The sequence below is a fragment of the Oryzias latipes genome, chromosome 11 (assembly GCF_053564925.1).
Source record: "Oryzias latipes strain Hd-rR chromosome 11, Olatipes_Hd-rR_3.1".
Taxonomy (NCBI): Eukaryota; Metazoa; Chordata; class Actinopteri; order Beloniformes; family Adrianichthyidae; genus Oryzias; species Oryzias latipes.
Window position 1 is genome coordinate 21,383,961 of NC_136247.1, and position 9,775 is coordinate 21,393,735.

Below are 9,775 nucleotides of genomic sequence, written 5' to 3' on the forward strand. Positions count from 1 at the left end.
TTGTACTTTAATCTGCCTATCTTCTAATTGTTGTCAATTATTTGTATTGAAATTGAACAAACAAATGATAACTTTGAAGCTGCATGCTCAGCTGCCATGACATAGAGATAATGTAGTCTATTCCTGACCACCTTGAACTGACAGCTAGAAAAGGAGCTCCTGTCAATACAAACAGTTCTGCTGAGTACCTTTATAATTGTGTATGTTTTCTGTTTTTAGCAGGTGCTGGAGTTCTGTGGGAACCTTTAATCAGACCATTTTTAAAAAGAATGGTTGATTAAAAATAAAAGTACACAGAAATAATGTAGGAAATATTTTAACCTCTGCCTGCACTGTGGTGTAGTGGTTTGCACTCTTGCCCGCTCTTATTCTAGTTCAAATTCCTGGGACCTTTCTGTGTGGGGTTTGCATGTTTCCCCCTGTGAATGGGTGGGTTTTCTCCTGGCATTTAGGTGTCCTCCCAAAATCCAAACATATGCTTCATTTAATTAATTGGTGTCTCCAGGTGTACATGTGTGTGTTTATGAGGGTGTTGCCTGTGTAGCCGGGCGCACTCTTGCTGCTCGGCTAGTGCAGCATCAGCTAAAATTTTCTGCGTTGGGTCTTCAATGAATAAAGAGTCTCACACAGGGATTGCCATCCATTTAAGGGCATTTACTGTGTGAAAACAAAAATACAGCACATAAACGTCGCGTCGGGTCTCACTCTTCCACACACACCTCCTCTCGGCAGTCCTCCCAGAGACTCCACATATTACAAAAGTACATATATAGCACACTTCCGCTCATTGAATGGCATTTTTGTATCATTTCAAATTACAAAACATCAATACAAATAACACTGTGTTAAAATATACCCCAAACAAATATAAATCAATTAATAAAAGCAAAAGGTAATGAAATATATCTGATGAAAATAAATGCTCACATACCTGTGTGAAAACAAAAATACAGCACATAAACGTCGCGTCGGGTCTCACTCTTCCACACACACCTGAGGAAGGGGGAGAAAACCCCCAGAGTCACATGTGAGACCATACATGCTAGCTCAAGTCCCGTCAAGGCTAGCATACCTCCGAGTGCTGCATTTGCCCATAACAATATATTTCACACGATAAACAAAAATAGAAATGATGTGAGGAAAGTTTTATCTTGTTAACAACATTTTTTATTTTTATTTTTAACTTTAACTAAACTCCACTTTTACCCAAACTGGTTAGAGCAAAATCTGCTGCTTACCTCCTCTCGGCAGTCCTCACAGAGACTGAGGGGGATGCCGCGAAAAGACAGGAAGTAGCAGCGAACCACCAAAATAAAAGTCTCCGCTTAAAACATTCCCATAAAAACAACAAAATAAAGACAACAAAAGCGATTTTGGTGAAATTAACACAAAACATATTACATGGGCTACATCCTCCCCTCCTAGATTTCGCCAAAATGTATCTAATAGAAAACGAAACCTCATCACTTAGCAAGGGCTCCAAGAAAGCTCTAAGCTTCACAGTCAATTAGATAATTACCTGTCATACAGGTTCAGAGTAGCCATAAGGTTGATCAGACCTTAATGTCTCCTAGATTAATATGATGCCGTTTACACCATACCAGTACCTTGCCACAAGCACACAGATTCTGAGGGATACTTGAATACCATGTATCACAAAAAAAACACGCGATCCCCTGAACTTTCAGAATAACGTCAACAATGACTGAGACTTCCTCCTAAGAGCAAATTCTTTCAAACCCAAAGGCCTCTGAACCATAGTTTCAATAAGTCGGTTGACCTTTTTGCTAACTCTCCCTACTCGAGTTGTGACTACACATTCCTCATTTTTCACCGGATGTGCCTGAGTCAGCACTTCAGAAGTGTCCTTACCAGGGTCTGGGTGAACTAGGTGCAAGTCTGCCAGTGTGTCAGCTTCAGGCTCCAATGAAGATAACTGAGCAAGGGGTGAATTGGAAACATTTTCAACAACCAGACTATCCAAATCATCACCTCCATCCCTCTGAGGGCTCCATTCACTTGGGTATTGAGATGGAATTACATCACACAGAGACTCTCTTTCGCTGTATGGCTCTGGAGAATCTTGACTTGTCTGGTCCAAATGAGATGTTCTATCACCCTGGTCCATCTGACTGCATGAAAACTCAGAGCAACTCATTATCCACGAGCTAGTCCGCACCATGCTGTTTTCCACATCCAACGAGTCAGGTGTGCACAACTCCTCCTCATCAGCATCACAAGCCTTCACAACTGGCAGGAAGCTCACATCCAATAGTAGGTTCCTGTGCACAACCTTTGTTACTCCGTTGAAGTCTTCTACTTTGTAGGTATGGTTCTGTGCGTTCCTGTCCTTGATTGTGTACACTGTGGGGCTCCACTTGTCAGCTAACTTTTTCTTGCCTCGTTCACCATTGTTTGCAATGAGGACTCTATCTCCGATGTTCAAATGAGTGCCTTTGATCTTACGATTGTAGCCCTCAGCTTGTTTGTCTTGTTCTTTAGTGCTGTGTTTTTGAGCAATCCTAGCTGCTTCATGAAGATGTGACATGAGCGTTTTAACATAGTTTTTGTAATCCACCACCACAGGATCGCTCAACACTTGTTTAAACATAACATCAACAGGCAGTCTTGGAATCCTTTCGAACATCAACTGAAAAGGAGCATATCCAGTAGTTTCATGCACTGTTGAATTATATGCAAATGTCAAGGTCTGTATCTGCTGAGGCCACTTTTCCTTTTGTCTCAGGGGGAGAGACCGAAGCATGTTTCCAAGCGTTCGGTTAAATCTCTCTGTCCCACCATTCCCCATGGGGTGATAAGCTTTTGTGCGGGATTTTGACACTCCTGACAACTTGAGCAGCTCAGCAAGGAGTTCACTTTCAAAATTTGTGCCCTGATCAGAGTGAATGCGCTCGGGAAAACCGTACACGCAAAACACATGATCCCACAGTTTTTTTGCCACCTGCTTAGCTGTTTGATTTGGGCAGGGGAATGCGTGGGCCAGCTTTGTAAAATGATCTGTTATGACGAGTACATCTACTGACCGCTGCTTCGTATCCTCAGCACTCCAGAAATCCAAGCACACTAAATCCATAGGAGCAGAAGTTCGAATACTCTCCAAAGGAGCACGAGCAGACGGGTCTGGAGTCTTCGCCAGGATGCACCTTTGACAACACTTCACATAGTCTTTTATGTCAAGCTCCATTTTCGGCCAAAAAAATCTCTGCCTTGCGAGATGCATTGTTCTGGCCTGTCCCTGGTGTCCTGCAAAGTCATGAATAGCACACAAAGCTTTCTCTTTGAGACTTTCTGGAAGAACAAACTGATGCCTCTTCTGTTTACTAATGGGATCTTTGGTGACTCTGTAAAGAACCCCATTTTGAAATTTAAGTCTCTCAAATTGCTTTAGCAAAACCATAGTTCTTGAATCAAATTTTGCTCTTTCACGTCTAGATGGGCGTTTCTTACAACTGACAAATGGCATGAGAGCCGAAATGGCAACATCATTTTCCTGACTCTGCTGCAGTTCCGCCAGTGTGAACATTGGAAGCGAGTCCTGTCCTGGAGGCAACAAATCCTGCACTGCTTGAATAAATTGCACAGCTCTTGTCTCAGCAGCAGCTTCCCATTGATTATGAACATTCAGCAGAGCACTCACATCTTCATCACAGCAACTTAGGGCCGGGTTAGACTGAAGAGTTGTGTCTCTCTGCTTTGATCTGTTAACTCTCTGACATTGGACTTTTAATCTGAAGGTGTCTTGAATACTGTCCGGGGTGGTGTTCTCAGCCTCAGCAAGTAGTTGTTCATACTGTTCAGTTATGAGTCTTTCACCAACTGTTTTAGTGAAGGGGTCTCTGCTGAGGGTATCCGCTACAACATTCTTTGTCCCTGGGATGTGTTTCAAATCAAATGTGTAAGGAGCTAGCTTAGACACCCAGCGTTGCTCACAGGCATCTAATTTAGGCTTAGTCATTATATAGGTAAGAGGATTGTTGTCAGTCCATACTGTAAATGAATGGCCTCTTAACCAATGACTGAATTTCTCGCACACACTCCATTTCAGGGCTAGGAATTCGAGCCGATGGGCTGGATATTTCTTTTGAGAGGTGCTCAAAGGCTTGCTTGCAAAAGCAATGGGCCGGGCCTTTGTTTCGCCAGCGTGAACCTGTGATAACATAGCACCAAGCCCATCTAACGAAGCATCAATGGACAAAATCAGAGGCTGAGTGAAATCTGGATGCGAAAGAACAACACAGTTTAAAAGACTGTCTTTGAGTTTAGAAAGCGACACTTCACACTCATCTGTCCAATCGGAGGGCTTGAGTTTTCTGTATGAGCCTTGGTTGCTGTTTAACTTGACTTTACCTCGCCTCTTTTGGCCAGACGTAAGAGAAAACAGTGGCTTAGCTAGGCTGGAACAGTTTGGGATGAAATGCTGATAATACAACACCATGCCCAGAAAGGACTTAATTCGCTTTGCAGATGGAGTGCAACCATCATCTTCCATCAGATCTGTCTTTGTCATTTTTGTTATCGCATCCACTTTTGTTGGGTCTACAGCAACTCCGTTCTTATCAATTATGTGGCCCAGGAATTTAACCGATGACCTCATTAAGTGACACTTTTTGGGACTTAATTTCAGCTTATGGAGCCTAAGCCGTTGAAAAACCACCTCAAGCCTCATCAAAGCCTCTTGTTCTGTTGCTGCAAACACTAACAAATCATCAAGGTAACAAAGAAGGCTGCTGAAGTTTAGATCTCCAAAAATACTGAGCATCATTCGCATGAAGGAGGCCGGACTGTTGCATAATCCTTGTGGCATTCGATTATATTCGTAAAGTCCCATGGGAGTTGTGAATGCGGTGTACTTTTTGTCACTCTCTGCCATTGGGATATTATAAAATCCAGAGGTCAAGTCCATTGTGCTTAAATAGGCATTTCCGCCTAGAGCAGCTAAGCAGTCTGACTGATGCGGGAGTGGGTGTGCATCTTTGAAAGTCTTGGCATTCAGCCACCTGAAATCAGTGCAGAGTCTAAGACTACCATCCTTTTTCCACACTAGGACAAGCGGGGAAGCATATTCACTCACCGATTTCCTTATGATGTCTTGCTCCTCCATTTCAGACAACATTTGTCGTAATTTCTGGTAGTGGGCAGGTGGTACTCGCCGGTAGGGCATTCGGACCGGTCTTTCGTCTGTAAGCCTGATACGATGCACAAAACCTTTTGCCTCACCGCAATCTAGTGGATGTTTAGAAAAAATGTCATTGTACTGTTCCAGTAGAGCAACTAGCTTTCCCTTACCACTGGGACTTGCCTGGCACTGGTCTAAGTCAATGTCAGCAAGACCCACCTGTTTCAGTTTCTGTTTTACATCTAGGGGGTAGCTGTCCGACTTCTCCTGTTTCTCAAAATTTTCAAGCTGGCACAACCCTTGTGAAAGCAAAAACTCCTCTACTGCAACACATGTAGAAACATCTGCCAGCTTAGCATTCCTCTTTAATGTGACAGGTTTATCAGACAGATTAGTGACCTTCATAGCAACCCACCTGTCACCCCACAATGGCGTGACTACACGGCCAACCATGATGTTACGTGGCATGGACTTGGATGTTGTGGGTTCAACAACTGTGCTACCAAGCGAAATGACAGCATTTTTCGGGAGCTTACCCCAAACCAAGTGTTCTTGCCTGGCTAGCAAAGTCACTGAGTGCTGCAGCTTAACTGTCCCGATCTTATCTGGGAGCTCATCATATTGCCATTGGGAAGAGTTAACCATGAGATTAAGAAACTGCTCACACTCTGGAGAAAGACTGCCACTGGAAGCTAAGTGCAGACAATCATTGGTCCCCCTGAACTGACTCATCAAAAATCTGATTACATTAGTTCCTATAATCAAATCATCACGCTGTCCAGACACCACAAGAACGGGTACAATGCAGTCCTGTCCATAAAGCTTCATTTCCACTTCATACATGCACTTAGGTTTACTCAATGCTCCCCCACAACCCACAAGTACAACCTCTTGAGTTAAGGGAATAGGACCTGAGAGCACCATTTTGTTCAACATCTCCAACTCTGCTTTTTCGCTGAGAGTGCATGCCATGGATCCTGAATCTAACATTCCCTGTACTTCAAATGTGTTGTTCAACTTGACAGTTGTGTAAAACAGTTCATCATAAGAACCCAATCGCTGCGTGTTCTGCACAATAAACTTAGCACCAGCTGGTGCTACACTGCAAGCTTTAACGTAGTGTTCTTGCATATCACCACTTTCGAGGGTATTATTACGAATGCCCACACATTCCCTCACCCAATGCGGGCCAGCTAGTTTAAAGGCGGGGTGTTCTGCTGGGTGGATGTGCCTGATTTTTGGGTGGCTTTATCGTTAGGGCAGTTCCTCTTTATGTGGTTTGGTTCAAAGCATGCTAAACACAAGCGCTTTTGTCTGCAATGAGCAAGAGTGGAGTGCTCTTGGGACTGGCAAACTCTGCATGAGCGTCGCTGAAAATGATCAGGTTTGATAGAATCAGAAACTGCATGGTTATTCTGTGATAGTGCACGATCAAAAATAGTCATTAATGTCTTTAGACAGTCGTCGTTACATGAGGGATTAAGGTTATCCTTCTGTTTGACTGGCTCTGCTGGAGGAGTTGCACTTTCTGACGGGCTGGGTTCAGGCATTTGGACATGAACTGTAACAGGACGAGTGTGTTTATGCCTAGAGAGGGCCTGCTCTTTTCTTTCAACCTGGAAACGATCAATGTGCTCTTGGACTTCACTAGCAGTCCATTTGTCTGGGGCTTTGAATCTGAAAATGGATTGAAGTGTGGGATCCGGGCAGTGTTTAACAAACATCATGGTTGCCTCCTGACAAGGGTCTTCCATGTGCTTCCCTAGCCGCTTTATCCCCTCCTCAGCAGCATCTACAGCTTTATTCAGTCGAAACCAGTACTCAACTGGGGCCTCTCCTGGCACCGGGACTGTGCTATAAAAATCGGCCATTGGCATACATGAGTACGTCACATCACTGAAGTGCTGTCTGAGAATGTCATAGATGAGTTTGGGATTTTCCTGAGGCTTCATGGATGGACTGCTGTGCAGAGTTATCCTTACCACATCTTTAGCTTTGCCTGTTAGCTTAGACATTATTTCAGAATGCTGTTCACCAAGAGGTATGGTTCTTTTTCTGAAATAAGTTTCCATTAACTCTTGCCACTCGCACACTGTGTTCTTGTCCGCACCATCTCCCCTGAAGACTGGAGGCTCTTTCGCATCTGGTTGGAGAACAAATTTTGCACCGGACAAATTCAGGTGACTGGGATCACTAAACGGCTGACTCACACAACTCTGGGCAGGTGTCTCATTCAATCCTTGTCCCATCTCACTTTTTAACTGATCCTTTATAGTCTGCCCTACCTGCTGAGCAATATGCGTTATCAACGAGTCTAAACTTGAGTCAGTAACAACAGGAAAACTTGAAACAGTTTCATTTTGGTTAGGGCCAGTAGGTACACTCCCCAAGATGCGGGTGGAACAAAAGGCTGGTGACGTAGTATCTGCATCTCTGACCGGAGTTTGGAGTAACTCACTCATACGTCTCCCTCTACCCACACCGAAAGAATATGTCTGAGTAGGAACTTTTGGTTTTCCTCCCTCATCATCAAAAAATGCCATTTTGAAATGTAGTAATCAAATTACCTGAAGTTAAACAAAATACTGTACAAACTCTTAAACCCAAAAAGAAAAGTGTCTGGTAAATAATTCTTTGCTTAAGTAGAAAATAACCCCTTTTGGGGCGCTCTGCAGCAACCTCTGGTGACCAAGCTGGCGTTGATCCACAGCTCCAGGAACGATGTAGAACCACTCTGAGCGGTGTGGATCCGGGTCACGGCACCAATGTAGCCGGGCGCACTCTTGTTGCTCGGCGAGTGCAGCATCAGCTAAAATTTTCTGCGTTGTGTCTTCAATGAATAAAGAGTCTCACACAGGGATTGCCATCCATTTAAGGGGATTTACTGTGTGAAAACAAAAATACAGCACATAAACGTCGCGTCGGGTCTCACTCTTCCACACACACCTCCTCTCGGCAGTCCTCCCAGAGACTCCACATATTACAAAAGTACATATATAGCACACTTCTGCTCATTGAATGGCATTTTTGTATCATTTCAAATTACAAAACATCAATACAAATAACACTGTGTTAAAATATACCCCAAACAAATATAAATCAATTAATAAAAAGCAAAAGGTAATGAAATATATCTGATGAAAATAAATGCTCACATACCTGTGTGAAAACAAAAATACAGCACATAAACGTCGCGTCGGGTCTCACTCTTCCACACACACCTGAGGAAGGGGGAGAAAACCCCCAGAGTCACATGTGAGACCATACATGCTAGCTCAAGTCCCGTCAAGGCTAGCATACCTCCGAGTGCTGCATTTGCCCATAACAATATATTTCACACGATAAACAAAAATAGAAATGATGTGAGGAAAGTTTTATCTTGTTAACAACATTTTTTATTTTTATTTTTAACTTTAACTAAACTCCACTTTTACCCAAACTGGTTAGAGCAAAATCTGCTGCTTACCTCCTCTCGGCAGTCCTCACAGAGACTGAGGGGGATGCCGCGAAAAGACAGGAAGTAGCAGCGAACCACCAAAATAAAAGTCTCCGCTTAAAACATTCCCATAAAAACAACAAAATAAAGACAACAAAAGCGATTTTGGTGAAATTAACACAAAACATATTACATGGGCTACACCTGCATCAGTCTGGCAGCCTGTTCACGGTGAGTCCCACATTTGTCCAACAGTTGCTGGGCTAGCTCCATCAGCCTGTGATCCTGAAAGGGATTAAACAGGTTTTGAATATGGATGGATGGATTGTCAACCTTACATTAAAAATCAGCAGGAAACAAGTTCAGATCTTTTGGATTTTAGTAAACATTTCTACTCTTTTTTTTCCAAGAGTCGTAAAATTTTGTGCCCACAGAACTGTTTAGGGTAGGGTAGCTTATGTCAGGATTTGTTGTCTGTGTTTGAATGAGTACTTAAGTGCATATTTGATTTATAATTCCCATTGATGTACAGTATCTGGAATCCGATTGACACTGAAAGGCTTCCTACTAACAGATCAATGATAAAGTGGATGTTAGCTAATTGGATGACCATATTTAACATCTTGTTGTGGCATTTTTCCGTTGATGGAGTAAACATGAATAAAATTAAGCCCCATAAATTGCAATTTTTTGAGTTTTTATCAAGACGTGAGTTAAGAGTAGACAAAAAATGCTGTTGAAAAAGCTTGTAGCTTGGGCGTAGAAGCCACAAGCTCCCTGCGTCGCTCTATTCTGATGCATGCACTTGTAGACGACTGATGTAGATCCATGTAAGTCTTTGTTTTCCTCGTCTGGGCTGGCATCTGGCTCAAAACAGTAAAGCTGGATAGCTCCTATTGCTCACCATTTTTGTCCACTGGTAATGTTAGGTTGGGGTTGTGAGGGGCTGTAAGGTAGCAGGAGAGTGCATAAATAGATGGGCGACGGGAAGTAGGGGAGGGCCTGCTCTGCACAAACAGTCCTGCCCACAACTCAGAGAAATTTCTAATGAGTTACTGCCGCTCTGCAGAAACTGTGTCCTAGGAAATGACATACGTTTTTTTGATTTGGCTAAAAACGGCATAATCGCAATTTAAAGACCACTGAGAATGCTAAGAAGATAGATCAAAAGATGATTGCAGTGGCACTTTAAGTAGTTGACT

The 9,775-nt window shown here is 43.2% G+C and overlaps 1 long non-coding RNA gene across 2 annotated transcripts; it reads right to left on the bottom strand.

Moving 5' to 3' along the window:
* Positions 1-887: 887 nt before the first annotated feature.
* LOC111948166 (uncharacterized) lies at positions 888-9,456 on the bottom strand. Of its 2 annotated transcripts, XR_013659162.1 has the most exons (4): positions 8,604-9,454; positions 7,817-8,358; positions 1,239-5,244; positions 888-993 (listed from the first exon to the last, which is right to left on the bottom strand). It is a non-coding gene; the product is annotated as an uncharacterized LOC111948166 (long non-coding RNA). The 2 variants fall into 2 exon arrangements; XR_013659161.1 differs by having other exon boundaries at positions 7,817-9,456.
* Positions 9,457-9,775: the final 319 nt, after the last annotated feature.